The sequence below is a fragment of the Cetorhinus maximus genome, chromosome 11 (assembly GCF_964194155.1).
Source record: "Cetorhinus maximus chromosome 11, sCetMax3.hap1.1, whole genome shotgun sequence".
Classification (NCBI taxonomy): Eukaryota; Metazoa; Chordata; class Chondrichthyes; order Lamniformes; family Cetorhinidae; genus Cetorhinus; species Cetorhinus maximus.
Genome location: NC_135889.1, coordinates 32713595 through 32730237, shown reverse-complemented (window position 1 = coordinate 32730237; position 16643 = coordinate 32713595).

Below are 16643 nucleotides of genomic sequence, written 5' to 3'. Positions count from 1 at the left end.
ACCTTCCAAACCCACGACCACTACCATCTAGAGGGACAAGGGGAGCAGATGCATGGGAACACCACCACCTGCAAAATCCCCTCCAGGCCACACACCTCCCTGACTTGGAAATATAACACAGTTCCTTCACTGTCGCTGGGTCAAAATCCTGGAACTCCCTCCCTAACGGCACTGTGGGTATACCTACACCACATGGACTGCAGTGATTCAAGAGGGCAGCTCACCACCATCTTCTCCAGGGGAATTAGGGATGGGCAGTAAATGTTGGCCTAACCAGTTATGCCCACATCCCATGAATGAATAAAAAGAAAATAAAAAAATGACTTAATTTGCCTACTGAATTGTTATTTTGTATCTTTTAATATCTTCTTTACAGTTTTTATTTCAGGGCCTCTGTCTGTCTCAAGGAACACTTTTACTGAAAACTTTTACCTCAGAAGAATTGAATTGAATTTCTAACCACATTTGTACATTTTGAACATGTGGAGTTTGAAGATTTACTCACATCCAATCGTTATGGCTACAGGGGAAGAGTAAAAAGTTGCATCCTGTCATCCTGAGGGGATTTCAGGCAGATCTCATTTTAAAATAATCACAACTTTTCTATTATAAAATGCTTACTCTGACTAACACATCAGTAACTATTATCAGCTGTGTCTTTGTTTTCCACTCTAATAGTCGATAAATATTACTATTATTAAGGATGGGCTTTCCTCAATCAAAAGGTTGAAAATTCAGTTAAAAATCTTCTTTTCTGAATTGTTTTTGAAGGTTCAAGAATTTTTTTTGGTTAAAAAATAAGTGACACAAAGCAACGACCAATGGGATATTTCTGAGATGTTTCTTGTGGGGATTTATATTTATTAAGGACTGTATAAGTCTGCAAATTCACTAAAATTTACTCATTAGTTTAAGGTAAACTAGAAAGAAGAACAGAGTGGCTGATGATGGGGAAAGTAACGTAAAGAGGGATGCTTGCTGACCCAAAGGTGGCTGTAGTTAGGTCAGGAAAGGAGGTTGGCTGGTAGGGCTACATTGGGTAATTGTGTCCCACTAGGCACAGTTTTGGAATCCATTCTTTGGGTCCCCTCCTCCATAAGACAGTGAGACTCTGTTTCCTCCAACAGCAACAACAACTTATATTTATACAACAGTTCTAATGTAATAAACATTCCAAGGTGCTTCACAGGAGCATTAGAAAACCATTTGTGACACCGAGCCACATATGCGATATTGGCCAGAATTTTGACGGTGTAGTGGTGCCCCCAGCAATAAGTGGGAAAGCTGGACACAACTCTGCCTCGGCCACTTGGGGATGCCTAGCTGGATTTTCTGTCAATCTTGTAGCTAATGAGTTGCTATTGGGGTTCCTGTCCCTTTAAGAGATGAAAGCCCACCTCCAAGAATGCCTGGCCATTCGGAGGGCCAGAAGTTCCTCAGTCTCAGCAGCTCCACTAGGATTGGTGGCCACAGCTGGGATTGGACTCAGTCAACAGACGCAGTGGTGGACACAACCCTCGCAGCAAGGTAAATGGGGTCAGAGGTCGCTGGGCCAGTCAGGCAGGCCCCAAGGAGGGGGGAGGTTGGTTGGCAAGGGCACAGGGTTGTTGTCATGTCGGTGGCCATTGCCAAGAGGGCCAACCTCTATCTACCCCAATGCTGGCAAAATGCCATGGTTGTTGGAAGGTGAGGGACATTCCTTAACCAGCTCTCCCTCCTGGATTTTCAGCCCTTCTGCACCGCCCAGCATGCTTCTCTAGCCCCCATAAAATCCTAGCCGTAAGGTCAGATAATCAAAACCTTGTCAGAGAGAGAGAGAGAGCGGTTTTAAAGAATGTCCTGAAGGAGGAAAGGAGGTGGAAAGGTAGAGAGGTATTTGAGGGAATTCCAGAGCTTGGGACCTAGGTAACTGAACCAATGGTGAAGCAATTAACATCGGGGGATGCCCAAGAGAGCAGAATGAGAAGAGCACAGAAATCTTGAAGTGTTGTGGGGCTGCAGGAAATTACAGAGATGGAGAGATTTGAGTAATCAAGAATTTTAAAATCAAGCTGTTGCTTGGCCAGCAGCCAATGTAGGTCAGTGAGCAAAGGGGTAATAGGGGAACAGGACTGAGTGCGAGTTAGGACACAGGCAGCAGAGTTTTGGATGACTTCAAGTTTGCGGAGGGTAGAATGTGGGAGACCAGGCAGGAGTGCATTGGAATAATCAGATCTCATGGTAAACAAGGCATGAGTGAGGGTTTCAGCAGCAGATGAGCTGAGACGGGTAAAGTCAGACAATGTTACAATGTTAGGCAGTCTTAGTGATACGGTGAATATGAGGTCGGAAGCTTACCTCGGGGTCAGGTGTACCACCAAGGAATATGATCAGGCGTAGGGAGGGATTTTCTGGCTCCACCCACTGCCAGGATTATCTGGTCCTGTTGAAAGTCAATGGACTTTTGGCTGGGCCGCTAAATTTCCTGCGAAAGGCCCCGCCATGATGGGGCTGGAAAATCCCGGCCTTAATCTCAGACTGTTGCCAAGGAAAGGGATGTAATGGGTAGCTAGGGAATGGAGTTTGGAGTGCAGACCAAAAACAATGACTTCAGTCTTCCCAATATTTAATTGAAGGAAATTTTTTGCTCATCCAGTACTGGACGTTGAATCTTTAGCAACAGTGGAGGAGTCGAGAGAGGTGATGGTGAGGTAAAGCTGGGTGTTGTCAGCATACTTGTGAAAACTAACACTGGACTTTTGGATGATGTCACTGAGGGGCAGCATGTATATAGTCAAGGATGAATCCTTGCAGGACATTGAAGGTATCAGTACCAAAGCAGGAAAAAAAGTAATTGTGAGGAATTCTCTGCCTATGATGAGATGGATAAGAGCAGAGCCATGTGAGAGCAGACCCAACCATAGAGAGGTGTTGGAGAAGGATCGTGTGGTCAACTGTGACAAAGGCTGCAGACAGGTCAAAAAGGACAAGGAGGGAAAGTTTACCTTTGTCACAGTCACATAGGATGTCATTTGTGACATTGGTAAGATCCAGATACTGCCAAATTCAAGCAATGCCCAACTCTACTAGTCTGCCCTGTCCCCCAAATTTCCCACACCTCCTATCCAGTTGAGCTATGCCCCAGGATCCGCTTTATATGAGGATCTCACAAACTCTTAGACCATAGTCTTAGTGCTTCTTGATCCATCAATTGTTTCCATGCTCCCAGACTACTCCCACCAATGTTCTTCGATCTAGGGTCCTGTTGCACTCTTGCCATAATCCCCCCAATACAATACCCCATGGACAACCCACTTCCATCTATCAGATGCGGGAATCTACCTTCTTTCAAAGTACTGCAGGATACTGAGACCAGAGTAGACACTGCCAGAAACTGTTCCCAACACTAACAAATCAATCAGTATTTCTAATCATTCAATTGTCATACCATCTCTGTTCTTATAAAACCTCTGACTCAGTGTCAAGTCTACAGGGACATTCTAGTAAGCTGTGAAAATGGTAGGTAGTTCAAATACTTTGGGTGGTAAGATAAACTCTAAAAGTCATCTCCATGAAACAGAGGAGGAAATGAATAGAGGCATAACTATTGTCAACAAAAAACTGAAGTGCTCAGATTTAAGGGTAAAATTTCTTGTTGAATTTTATAATGACATTTTTTTAAAGAAACATCTATTTCCCAGGGTTATCCTTTCCCAATAGCAGCAAATGCTGAAACATTACTGAGGGCTGCAAAAGCACCTCAACTTCCAGTGATTTCATTTACATCGAAACTTGCAAATGGAGGTGCACCTCAATAGACTCTGGAAGAGGTAATCGGCAGAATTTTACGGCTCCGCTGTGGGGCAGTTCAAAAGCCCATTGACTTCAGTGGGACCGTAAAATCCCGCTGTCGTAAAATTCTGCCCAATGTTAATGGTCCCGCCATTCCAATAGTTAAGCTGGCAGGGATCATTAGTTTGAGAAGTTCGTCTTTTTGCCCAAACTCGCAGGGGTGGGCCCAGGATTGGCCGGGAAATGGGCCGCTGCCCGTGACCAGTTCCTGACCGTGATTTCACGCTGGCTGGCCAATTAAGGCATTTAATGAAATGCAGCTCACCACTGGTCGGAAAGGGCCGAGTAGGGGTGGGAGCCTGTCAGCTGCCAGGTCCAATGGCGACCAGTTTAAAAACAGCATAGCCAGCCCCTGGAAGGCTGCCAAGGAAGAACATCTGTTCTGTGTTAGCAAACTCAAGTGATGGGAGTCAAGTGCAGCTGGAGACGCCAGGCGGGAGGGCAGGTTGGGTGGGCACTTGGCTCCTTGCTTTTTGGATGAGTGCCTCACGGTCCTCCTGGAGGAGGTGTTTGCCAGGAAGGACACCCGTGACTCCAGAGATGGGTGGAGGAAGGCACTGAACCTTGCAAATAGGGCATGGGAAGAGGTTGCAGCACTGGTTAGCAGCCAAGATGTGGTGAGGCGCACGTGGGTGCTGTGCCAGAAGAGATTCAATGACCTGCTATGCTCAGGAAGGGTGAGTACCATGTTGGCATGGGTCTGTGTACAGAAGTGTTAAGGTGTGTCCATTCCCCGTAGACCTCAGGGGTGCTAGAATCTGAGTGCCAACTATCAAAGATGCCGGGGCTGGCCAAGGGGGTGAACCCTGGCTGCTTGGGCTGAGTACCTTGTAGCTCGAGGGCAATGATTCGGATGTGCCCTGTGAGGTGCTCCTCAGGTGGGGTTGGCCAGGCTGCAATGGCGCTGCAGGTAGAGAATGGACTAATCAATGCTCCTTTGTCCTTTCAGGAGAAGATGAGCCATAATCAATCAGAAAGGTCATGTACAGGCAGGTGCCCGCCCAATCTGCAACTGCTGACCAGGTTCGTGCAGGACGCCCTTGAGCTGGAGAGTAGGCACACTCTACGGTACTCACCCTTCCTGAGCGTAGCAGGTTATTGAATCTCTTCTGGCATTGCACCCATGTACGCCTCACCACGTCATGGCAGCTAACCAGTGCTGCAACCTCCTCCCATGCCCTCTTTGTGAGGAGCGATGGCCTCCTTCTCCCATCTCTGGAGTCACGGGTGTCCCTTCTAGCAGACACCTCCTCCAGGAGGACTGTGAGGCACTCATCCAAAAAGCGAGGGGCCGAGCGCCCACCCAACCTGCCCTGCTGCCTGGCGTCTCCAGCTGCACTTGTCTGGAGAGGTGGGGGTGCCAGAAGAAGGTAAGAGTGCAGTGCACAGAGATGAGAGTTTTGGTTGGTCAACCATTCTGGTGTAGTTTCTTCATTGATGGGAGCCTCGCACCTGGAGTCCCCATTGATCATTGAAAGATGATGGCACCATAATGCAGACCTCCATTGTCTCAGCAGGGTGCCTAGCATGCACAGTGACAGTGTGAAGACTTTAACTCATAACATGTTCTTGTTCTCCCTTAGATTCGCCAGCATGCACTCGTCCTCTGGACCCTGAAGGGCCACCCCGACACCGGAGTACCACCAGCTTCAGCTGCACCTATGTCACACCCGCTTTCTGAACCAGGCACCAGCGCAGGTACCAACACCTCGGTGGGCATTAGATTGGCGGCGAGAGTGTCGGTGCACATCAGTGAGGGCACTTCATCAAATGTTGGTGCATATTGGCGGGGGCATTAGGCAGCAGATGCTGGATGTCCAGCAGGAGGATCTGGTGGAAATCCATGAGGGTCTGCATGCCATGGTTTCCGTTGTTGAGGAGTCCATGTGGAGCATGAGCACTGCGTTGATCCTCATGGCTGAGCACTTTGCCTCCTCCATTGAGAGAGTGATGACTCTCATAGAGAGGCAGCTCCATGGACAGAATCAGGAGTTCCTTAGGGTTGCACTCAGACCTGCAAGCCCTCACACAGGCAATGATCTCAGGTGGTTAGAGTCAGTGTGGGAGATGGATGAGGCACCCAATATCTCAGCTAAGTGCCTGTCCATCAATGGTGAGCAGGGAGGTCCAGAACAACCTCACGTTTGTGCACGAGCTGCTTGTCATCTCTCCGACTCCTGTCAGGGCACTCTGAATGATGGAAGCAGCTCATCTGTCCCTCCGCCAGTGACTGTCGCGTCGGATGAGGCTGCGATGATGATGGAAGATGCCAGCCATGGCACTGGCCGCTCCCTCCCAGGCGGGGCTAGCACAGGCTCCACTGGCCAGAGGACAACCGCCAAGGTCATCAAGGCCAACAAGACAGCAGAGTCAGCAGGCTGTCTCCAATGCCAGTGCCAGCGAGGGGGGTAGGGGAACCAAGGCGTAGCACTTGGATACGTAAGTTAACAGCACCATGAGCACAAGAGGGACAGTTCACTGGTGATTTTCTGTTCATTTATGTTTGGCTTGTATGTCTGCTGGTGTGGACATCAACACCAGTAATGGTATGTCATTATGCATTCAATGTGACAATAACGTTAAATATGCTTTGGTTCTGATGGACTGAGTATGCTTCACCTTTTGGATCAAGGCGTCCCTGGTGTCCCTGCCTCCCTGAAGGTTACAAAGGTCTGCCTCCACGCCCTCAGCGTTCTCCTCACCATGTTCCTCTTCGGACTCACTACTGGATTCATCCTCTGTGGCCTGTGGAGCTGCCTTAAGATCCTCTTCCTCCAGCGGGTCCACCCTTGCCAGTGCCAGATTTGGACAGTGCAGCAAGCAATCACTATCAGTCACTCTGGGGGAGGGAGGTATTGTAGTGCACCCCCTGAACAGTCCAGGCACCGGAAGCACATCTTGAGAAGACCTATAGTCCGATCTATCACTGCCCTTGTGGAGGCATGACTCCTATTGTAACATTGTTCTGCCTCTGTTCTTGGGTGGTGGAGAGGTGTCGCAAGCCACCTTTTCAACAGATAGCCCTTGTCACCCAGCAGCCATCCATCCAGTCAGGCTGGAGCACTGAATAACCTTGGCACCTGGGAGTGTCTCAGGTTGTAAGCGTCATGGGAGCTGCCACGGTAGCTTTCACAGATTTGCAGAATCTGCATCCTGTGGTCAGACACTATCTGCACGTTCATGGAGTAGCATCTCTTCCTTGAAGAAGGCATCCGGCTCATCTTCTGGCGCCTTGATGGCCACATGTGTGCAGTCGATGGCACCCTGGATGGAGGACCCAGCAATCACTGCAAACCCTCTGGCTCGCTCAGCCTGGCTGGCCTCGTCCATATGGAAATGAAGGCAAGTCAGTATCCGCCTGAACATAGTTTCTGTCACCAGCCTGACGCAACTGTGGACATCTGATTGGGAGACTCCACACAGATCCCCCACTGACCCCTGGAAAGAGCCGGATGCATAGAAGCTGAGGGTCACTCTGACCTTCAGAGCCACTGGCATGGGGAGTCCACCCACACAGTCAGAGCTAATTTCAAACCAAATCATCTGACAAATGGAAATCACGGTCTCCCTTAAGAGGCGGAGCCTCCATTGGCATTGCATCTCGGGCATATTGAGGTAGCTGCATCGCTGCCTGTAAACCCTGGCAGCAGGATAGTGGTGTCTTCTGCGGTCTCCTCCACCTTGGACTACCTGCTGGCCCTGTGCCCCTTGTGCCTGCGCCTCTCCTCCCACAGGTCCCTCCCCTGGAAGCTGCATTGGGACACCTGGCCTCTTCTCCCTTTTGCCCCTCTCTTTCTCCTCAGAGAAGGTGCCACCAGCGGAGACCACAATCCCCCTTACCAGGGTAAGGGATGGCTATCTGATACCTGGAAGGGTCCACATGGTCAAAAACCTCCGAGGGCCTTGGAGACAGCAATGAGTTCTGAAATGAAGCCTGAAAGTGCAAACAGTGATGCTCTGAACAGAGATGAAGCTGCCAAGTACCAATAAGCAACCAACAGCAAACTATCTCCAAAACTCCTCACTACTCACACTGACAATGCTGCTGATCCTTTTTATTCTGTCCTTGGATGAGGTTTTGCAAAATGTCGGCTTCCATGCGACGAGCGTAAAATTGCATGGGCAACGTAAAATCTAGCTTAATTGCATTTTTAATGCCTTAACTGGCCCCATAACTCATGGTGGGTGTGGCTCTGCCTCCTGCGCGCGCCCCGCCGACCGAAATATCGCTCAAGTGCACGATGATGTCGGGACACTTGCCCGAAGTCTTCATGCGCTATTTTACACTCGAGCGGGTTGGGCGCGCGCCTGCCTGCTCAGCGACAATTTCTGCCCTCGGGCTCATAATCACAGGTCAGGCCAATCAAAAGGACCAAGAGAATGGTGAACAATAAATCTGTCAGGCAGGGTAGATGAAAATGTCAGCAATAAAATCACAGTTCTTCAAATTCACGATTCACTGCCGTGGATGAAAAAAGGTTCAAAAGTAAAACCTGCCTCTTCCAGTTCCTTCAGATCCTCTCCCCCACCGCCCCAAAATCTGCCTCCTCAGTCCTGTGGTTGTCAGAAACAGCACTTGATCGGAGGAGACAAACACAAAAAAAGGCGGTTTGGCTTTGGTTTTCCCCTTTCAACGGCAGAAGTTAGGATTCGTGGGTTGGGGAAGAGAAGCCGGTGTTGGGGTGGGGTGGTGTCAGCAATGCAACCTAGTGGAAGCCCTCACTCTTAATCCTGATGCTAGGCCCTGTTGCAGCAAGAAGAGGAAGCTTTTGCTGCAGCCTGCTCTCAGAGACAAATGCTGCTTCGCTACTGACAGGAAAATCCAAGCGGAAGTGGTATAGTATGTTATGTTTTATCAGATGGGCTTTAATTTTGAAAGATAAAGATCATGACAATGTAAGGAAAATAAAAATTGAAATAAAATAAAAAGCAGTCAGTATTTTGCAATTTTATTTTATTTGCATGTTTACAAGAGATGTTGGATGCGAAAGTTATTCGCTCCAATTTTTGAGGGAAACATGATCCATAGCGTGCCTGTGCCAGTTCAGATTGAGGGTGGTAAGATATAAAATTTGTCTATCCACCTTATCTGAATAATTTAGGTGTGTCTCCATTCTTGCTCCTTCCTTCAACACTACAAACAAGCTCTGCACACAGACGGAGGCCCAGGCAGTGTTGCTGCAGCCTGCGTGGTACAGGAAGCCTGCTCTTTCTTAAAGGCAAACTACCTCTTAAAAGGAAGCAACACAAAACAATCGCTGCAAATGAAATTCTTGCAAGCTGACTATGAGGGAAGGCAGAGGGGTCCAGACTGATGGGTGCAGCTTTGAAGGCATTAGTGGTATAGGTGGGCAGGAGAAGAGACATCATGGTTTCACCAGGAGCCCGAAGAACTGCATAGACCATCCTCAATAGTGAGTGGGAGCAGGTACCTAACATTCAGATACTCCACCGCATACCCCCACACCTATCAGTCCCAATATTCTTACTACTTCCACACACCTCCAAATTATTCAGCTATGGCAGGCACATCACAATTCAAAATGTTCAACATAATAGATTCCATTTAAAACAAAAATCCAGCAAGAAAGACTCATAGGTGGCTCACTCAGGATAGTATTAGAATAAAAGAAGAGGCGTATGATGTTGCAACGAACAGTAGCAAGTCTGAGAATTGGGAATGTCTTAGAAACCAACAAAGGGCCACCAAAAAGCTGATTAAAAAGTGTTACGGATGGGGAGAGATGGCGGGATAACTTTCCCCCTTTGTCCTCATCTCTCGGTTGTTCGCAACAAGGTGTACGTTTTAGAGGGAGTGTTTTAAACCTTCTGAGTGTTGTGTCTTTAAAAGATAGACACAAAATAGGTTTTCTGGTAAGTTTAAGTCAGAAAAAAAGATAAATGTTTATTGAACACAACACTTCAAAACATAAACGCAATGAAAACACACACACACACACACACACACAGACACACAAGATAAGATGAATTCTAGAGATGAAGCATACATTTAGGTTACTTACAGAATAACAAGAAGCAAATCATGTGTTTAAATTAGTCATGTAAGATGCAAGTGTTGCAGGCCTGATGGGCTCTCTCTTGTGGTTCTTTGAAACAAATGGAGGTCGATAGTCTCCGGATTTTTCCTATGAAGTTGTGGGAGAGCTTCTGTAGAGATGAATTTTGCAGGTGAATACAAATTAGCCTCTCTCTTACTGCCTGGGGAGAATGTTTGTATTTGGCAGGGTTCCTTTATTGTTGCTGGAGGATGGTCTCTCTTGTGTCCTATTGGTCTCCAGACTGCCTTGCCCCTGGCTGGTCCTAGAATAACAAGATATGTTAGCCCTAATCAGTCATGTGACCATGCAGATGATATGACATTATAAGCCATTGATATGCCATAGAGAATGGATTGGTGGCTGTTCACACTGGCTTGTGCTAAACTGTTTTCTTCTTATATCTCTTTGTTAGGTTTTGATCTCGCAGACACTGAGTCAGGAGAATCATTGAATTTGAGTTTCTGTAAATATCCAGACAATTGGAGCTGTAAATTCCACAAGTGGTTTCATATCCAGAATGCCTCTTCAAGGAGAGGGTACTCCACACAAGGACATTTACATTTTAATGACTTTCCAGAGACATGAATTAGTTCTTTGTCTGTGCAGAAGTCACAAAAGCCACTTGATGGCCTGGGCTCCATCTTGGGTGAAGGTAAATTGTCCGTATGCTATGTAATTTTTTTTTTGAAAACTAAAAATGTCCATTGTCTTCATATACTTGCGAGCATAATGACATGATCATGACAAGACAAGAGCTCATGGAGTTGGGGGTAATATATTAGCATGGATAGAGGATTGGTTAATGGACAGGAAGCAAAGAGTGGGCAGAAACAGGGCATTTTCAAGTTGGCAGGCAGTGAATAGTGGAGCACTGCAAGGATCAGTACTGGGGCCTCAGCTGTTTACCATCTATATTAATGGCTTAAATGTATAGACGGAGAGCAATGTATCTAAGTTTGCTGATGATACAAAGCTAGGTGGAAGTGCTAGCTATGAGGAGGACACAGAGAGGCTGCCAGGAGATATAGACAGGTTAAGCAAGTGGGCAACAAGAAGGCAGATGGAGTATAATGTGGGTAAGTGTGAGGCTATTCACTTTTGTCATAAGGAAAGAAAAGCAGTATATTTTTTGAAAGATGTGGAACTTGTAAATGTTGATGTTCAAGGTGTGCTCATAGAAAGAATGCAGGAATTTGGCATGCAGCTACAGCAATCAAGGAAGGCATTTGGCATTTTGGCCTTTATTGCAAAGGGATTGGGGGACAGGAGTAAAGTCTTGCTACAATTGTACAGGACTTTGGTGAGACCACATCTGGAATACTGTGCGCAGTTTTGGCCTCCATACTTAAGGAACGATTTACCTGCATTGGAGGCGGTACAGCAAAGGCTCATTAGATTGGTCCCTGGATTGAGAACCATGATGAGGGGCTGAGTAAACTGGGCCTATATTCTCTGGAGTTTAGAAGAATGAGAGGCATTCTCATTGAAACATAGAAGATTCTGAAGAGGTTTGATAGGGTAGACGCTGACAGGTTGTTTCTGCTGGTTGGGGAATCTAAAACAGGAGGGCACTGTGTCAGCATAAGGGACCGATCATTTAGGACTGAGATGAGGATTTAGAACTGAGATGAAGTGAAATTACTTCACTCAAAGGGTTGTGAATCTTTGGAAATTCTACTCCAGAGGGATGTTCCATTGTTTAATACAATTAAGGCAGGGATAGACAGGTTTTTGGTCTCTCAGGGAACCAAGGGGTATGGGGAGCAGGTGGGAAAGTGGATTTGAAGCCATGATCATGTTGAATGGTGGAGCAGGCTCAACAGACCACATGGTCAATTCCTGCTTCTATTTCTTGTGTTCTTGTATCATCAAAACACAGTGTTATACAACCACTGGCATTCTTCCCTCTTTCTTGCAGGACAAGGAGGCACAGTGGGGGAAAAGGATGTCTGCATCACCTGAGCCTTACAGAGCCCTACAGAGGAGATGGTTTTCTGAAACATGAAGCATTGTAAACTGTGAGGAGGATAGTGCAGAACTTCAAAAGGACATAGACACATTGGTGGAATGGGTGGGCAGGTTGCAGATGAAGTTCAATGTGCAAAAATGTGAAGTGATTCATTTTGGTATGAAGAACATGGAGAAGCAATATAAAATAAAGGGTACAATTCTAAAGGGGCTGCAGGAGCAGAGGGACCTGGGTGTATATGTGCATAAGTCAGTGAAGGGGGCAGGACAGCTTGAGAGAGCGGTTAGTAAAGCACACAGTATCCTAGGCTTTATTAATAGGGGTATAGTCAGTTTCAGCTGGAAAACTGCTTCAGTATCCAGTTCTGGGCACCGCACTTTAGGAAGGATGTGAAGGCATTAGGGAGAGTGCAGAAAAGATTCATGAGAATAGTTCCAGAGATGAGAAACTCCAGCTATGAAGGTAGATTGGAGAAGTTGGGACTGCTTTCCTCAGAAGAAAAGGTTGAGAGGGGATTTTGATCGAGGTATTCAAAATCATGAGGGGACTGGGCAGAGTAGATAGGGACACACTGTTCCCACTTGTGAAAGGATCAAGAACAAAAGGGCACAGATTTAAAGCAATTGGCAGAAGAAGCAAAAACAATATGAGCAAAAACTTTCACACAGTGAGTGGTTAGAGTTTGGAAAGCACTGCCTGAGAGTGTGGTGAGGCAGGGTCAACTGAAGCATTTGAAAGGGAATTAGATTGTTATCTGAAAAGGAAAAATGAGCAGGTTATGGGAAGAAGGCGTGGGAATGGTACTAAGGGAATTGCTCATTCAGAGAGCCAGTGCAGACACGATGGGCTGAATGGCCTCCTTCTGCGCTGTAACAATTCTGTAATTCTGCATTGTGGATCGAGTTGCGGTGAGGACTGTGACATGTGATATCACTCAAAACATTGTAGATGATGGTACAATCCTGCCTTTTGCCCCTTTTCAACCCACAGTTCACCCTCATTTTGCTGTCTGTCATTATGACCAAATTGCTGATAGTGTGCCCATCAATCTCTTGATTCCCACCCCACATCTTACCCTCACCCCAATCTTTCCCTACTGAGTTCCTGCCTTCAGACACCCTAGAATTGTCACCTGGCCAGCTGTAGGAGGAGGAAAGAGAGAAACAGTGCAGAAATGATCGAAGACACCCTGTTAGTTGACTTGATACTTGCAGCCACCAGCTCAGACACTGGCAGTGCACATATCTTGGAGGTTAGTATAAAGTTGGGATCAGCACATGGGGTGGGGTTGGGCGGCGGGGTATGGCATCAGGCACAAATGTGCTGCAAATAGGCCAGGGTGAAAGAATGATCTGTTTGCCAGCTCACTGGAGGGTGAGGTGGTAGACAAGTGCTAATGCAGGAGACTCAGATGAGGACCTCAATGGACAGCTTATAGGTGAATGCTGAATAGGCATGCACAGCAAGTTGCTAGGTACATTGGTTGGCTAGTTGGGGAGCACAGAGTAGTCTGGCTCTAACTTGGCAGAAGGGATGGCACAGAGCTTGCTCCCTCCATAGCCTCTGCTTCATCTCACTGTAGTCCTGTATATCCAGAGGCATAGCCACTGCTGCTCCTATATTTGTTGCAGCCTTTGTGTAGACAGATCACCTACTCCTCTGCCATCCCTGTGAATTACAGCAATGCCCTCTGGCAATTGCAGGGATTCACCAAAATAACTCCAAAAACACTCCTCTGCATTAACACTTGTTTACCACCTCATCTTCCAATGAGCTGGCAAACAGACCATTCTTTCAAAAATAAAAATACCTGGAAAAACTCAGCAGGTCTGGCAGCATCTGCGGAGAGGAACACAGTTAACGTTTCGAGTCCGTATGACTCTTCAACAGAACTAAGTAAAAATAGGTGAAATATAAGCTGGTTTAAGGGGGGGTGGGGGGCTGGGACAGGTAGAGCTGGATAGAGGGCCAGTGATAGGTGGAGATAACCAAAAGATGCCACAGACAAAAGGACAAAGAGGTGTTGACGGTGGTGATATTATCTAAAGGAATGTGCTAATTAAGGGTAGAAAGCAGGACGAACAAGGTACAGATAGCCCTAGTGGGGGTGGGGTGGGGTGAAGGAATCGAAATAGGCTAAAAGGCAGAGATAAAACAATGGATGGAAATACATTTTAAAATAATGGAAATAGGTGGGATATTGGAAAAAAAAAGGGGGGGAATCGGAAAGGGGATGGGATGGAGGAGAGAGTTCATGATCTAAAATTGTTGAACTCAATATTCAGTCCGGAAGGCTGTAAAGTGCCTAGTCGGAAGATGAGGTGCTGTTCCTCCAGTTTGCGTTGAGCTTCACTGGAACAATGCAGCAGGCCAAGGACGGAGATGTGGGCGTGACAGCAGGGTGGAGAGTTGAAATGGCAAGCGACAGGGAGGTCTGGGTCATGCTTGCGGACAGACCGAAGGTGTTCTGCAAAGCGGTCACCCAGTCTGCCTTTGGTCTCTCCATGTAGAGGAAACCGCATTGGGAGCAACGAATGCAGTAGACTAAATTGAGGGAAGTGCAAGTGAAATGCTGCTTCACTTGAAAGGAGTGTTTGGGCCTTGGATGGTGAGGAGAGGGGAAATAAAGGGGCAGGTGTTGCACCTTCTGCGGTTGCATGGCAAGGTGCCGCGGGAGGGGGTTGAGGTGTAGGGGGTGATAGAGGAGTGGACCAGGATGTCCCAGAGGGAACGATCCCTGCGGAATGCTGCCGGGGGTGTGAGGGGAAGATGTGTTTGGTGGTGGCATCATACTGGAGTTGGTGGAAATGGCGGAGGATGATCCTTTGAATGCGGAGGCTGGTAGGGTGATAAGTGAGGACAAGGGGGACCCTATCATGTTTCTGGGAGGGAGAGGAAGGTGTGAGGGCGGATGCGCGGGAGATGGGACGGACACGGTTGAGGGCCCTGTCAACCACCGTGGGTGGAAAAGCTCGGTTAAGGAAGAAGGAAGACATGTCAGAGGAACTCTTTTTGAAAATGGCATCATCAGAACAGATGCGACGGAGGCGAAGGAACTGTGGGAATGGGATGGAGTCCTTACAGGAAGCGGGGTGTGAGGAGCTGTAGTCGAGGTAGCTGTGGGAGTCGGTAGGCTTGTAATGGATATTGGTGGACAGTCTATCACCAGAAATTGAGACAGAGAGATCAAGGAAGGGAAGGGAAGTGTCAGAGATGGACCATGTGAAAATGATGGAGGGGTGGAAATTGGAAGCAAAATTAACAAATTTTTCCAGGTCCAGACGAGAGTATGAAGCAGCACCGAAGCAATCATCGATGTACCGGAGAAAGGGTTGTGGGAGAGGGCCGGAGTAGGACTGGAACAAGGAATGTTCCACATACTCCATAAAAAGACAGGCATAGGTGGGGCCCATGCAGGTACCCATACACACCTTTTATCTGGAGGAAGTGAGAGGAGTTTAAGGAGAAATTGTTCAGTGTGAGAACAAGTTCAGCCAGACGGAGGAGAGTAGTGGTGGATGGGGATTGTTCGGGCCTCTGTTCGAGGGAGAAGCGGAGTGCCATCAGACCATCCCGGTGGGGGATGGAGGTGTAGAGGGATTGGACGTCCATGGTGAAGAGGAGGCGGTTGGGGCCAGGGAACTGGAAATTGTTGATATGATGTAGGGTGTCAGAGGAATCACGGATGTAGGTGGGAAGGGACTGGACAAGGGGAGAGAGAATGGAGTCAAGATAGCAAGAAATGAGTTCCGTGGGGCAGGAACAGGCTGACACGATCGGTCTGCCAGGACAGTCCTGATTGTGGATTTTGGGTAGGAGGTAGAAGCAGGCCGTCCTAGGTTGGGAGACTATCAGGTTGGAAGCTGTGGAAGGAAGATCTCCAGAGGAGATGAGGTCATTAACAGTCCTGGAAACAATGGCTTGATGTTCCGTGGTGGGGTCATGGTCCAGGGAGAGGTAGGAGGAAGTGTCTGCGAGTTGATGCTCAGCCTCCACGAGGTAGAGGTCAGTGGGCCAGACAACAACAGCACCACCCTTGTCAGGGGGTTTGATGACAATGTCAGGGTTGGACCTGAGAGAACGGAGTGCAGCAAGTTCAAAGAAAGACAGGTTAGAGTGGGTGAGAGGAGCAGAGAAATTGAGACGACTAATGTCACGCCGACAGTTCTCAATGAAAAGATCAAGAGAAGGTAAGAATCCAGAGGGAGGGGTCCAGGTGGAGGGAGCATATTGGAGGCGGGTAAAAGGATCCGTTGAACGGGGAGAGGATTCCTGCCCAAAGAAGTGAACACGGAGACGAAGGCGGCAGAAGAAGAGTTCAGCAACGTGCTGAGCCCGAAATTCATTGAGATGAGGGTGTAAGGGTATGAAACTAAGTCCTTTGCTGAGCACTGAATGTTCAGCATCGGAGAGGGGAAGGTCAGGGGGTATGGTGAATACACGGCCGGGGCTGGGATTGGAAGACGGGATGGGGACAAGGGGACAGGCAGGGGTGGAGGGTCCTGGATGGGCGTTGGTGTCGATGAGTTGTTGGAGCTTGCGTTCCTTTGCACCTGAAAGAAAGAGACAAAGTTTCTTGTTGAGGCGTCGGATGAGACGAAGAATAAAATGAAACTGGGGGCATGCGCAGCTTAGAAAAAGGGTGCGGTGGTGCTGCTGGAGGGAGAGGTCGAGTGTGTTCATTCTTTCACCCTGGCCTAGTTGCAGCACAGTCGTGCCTGATGCCACCCTCACCCCCCACCTCCTCCCATCCCCATGTGCTGATCCCACTTTACAATAGAAAA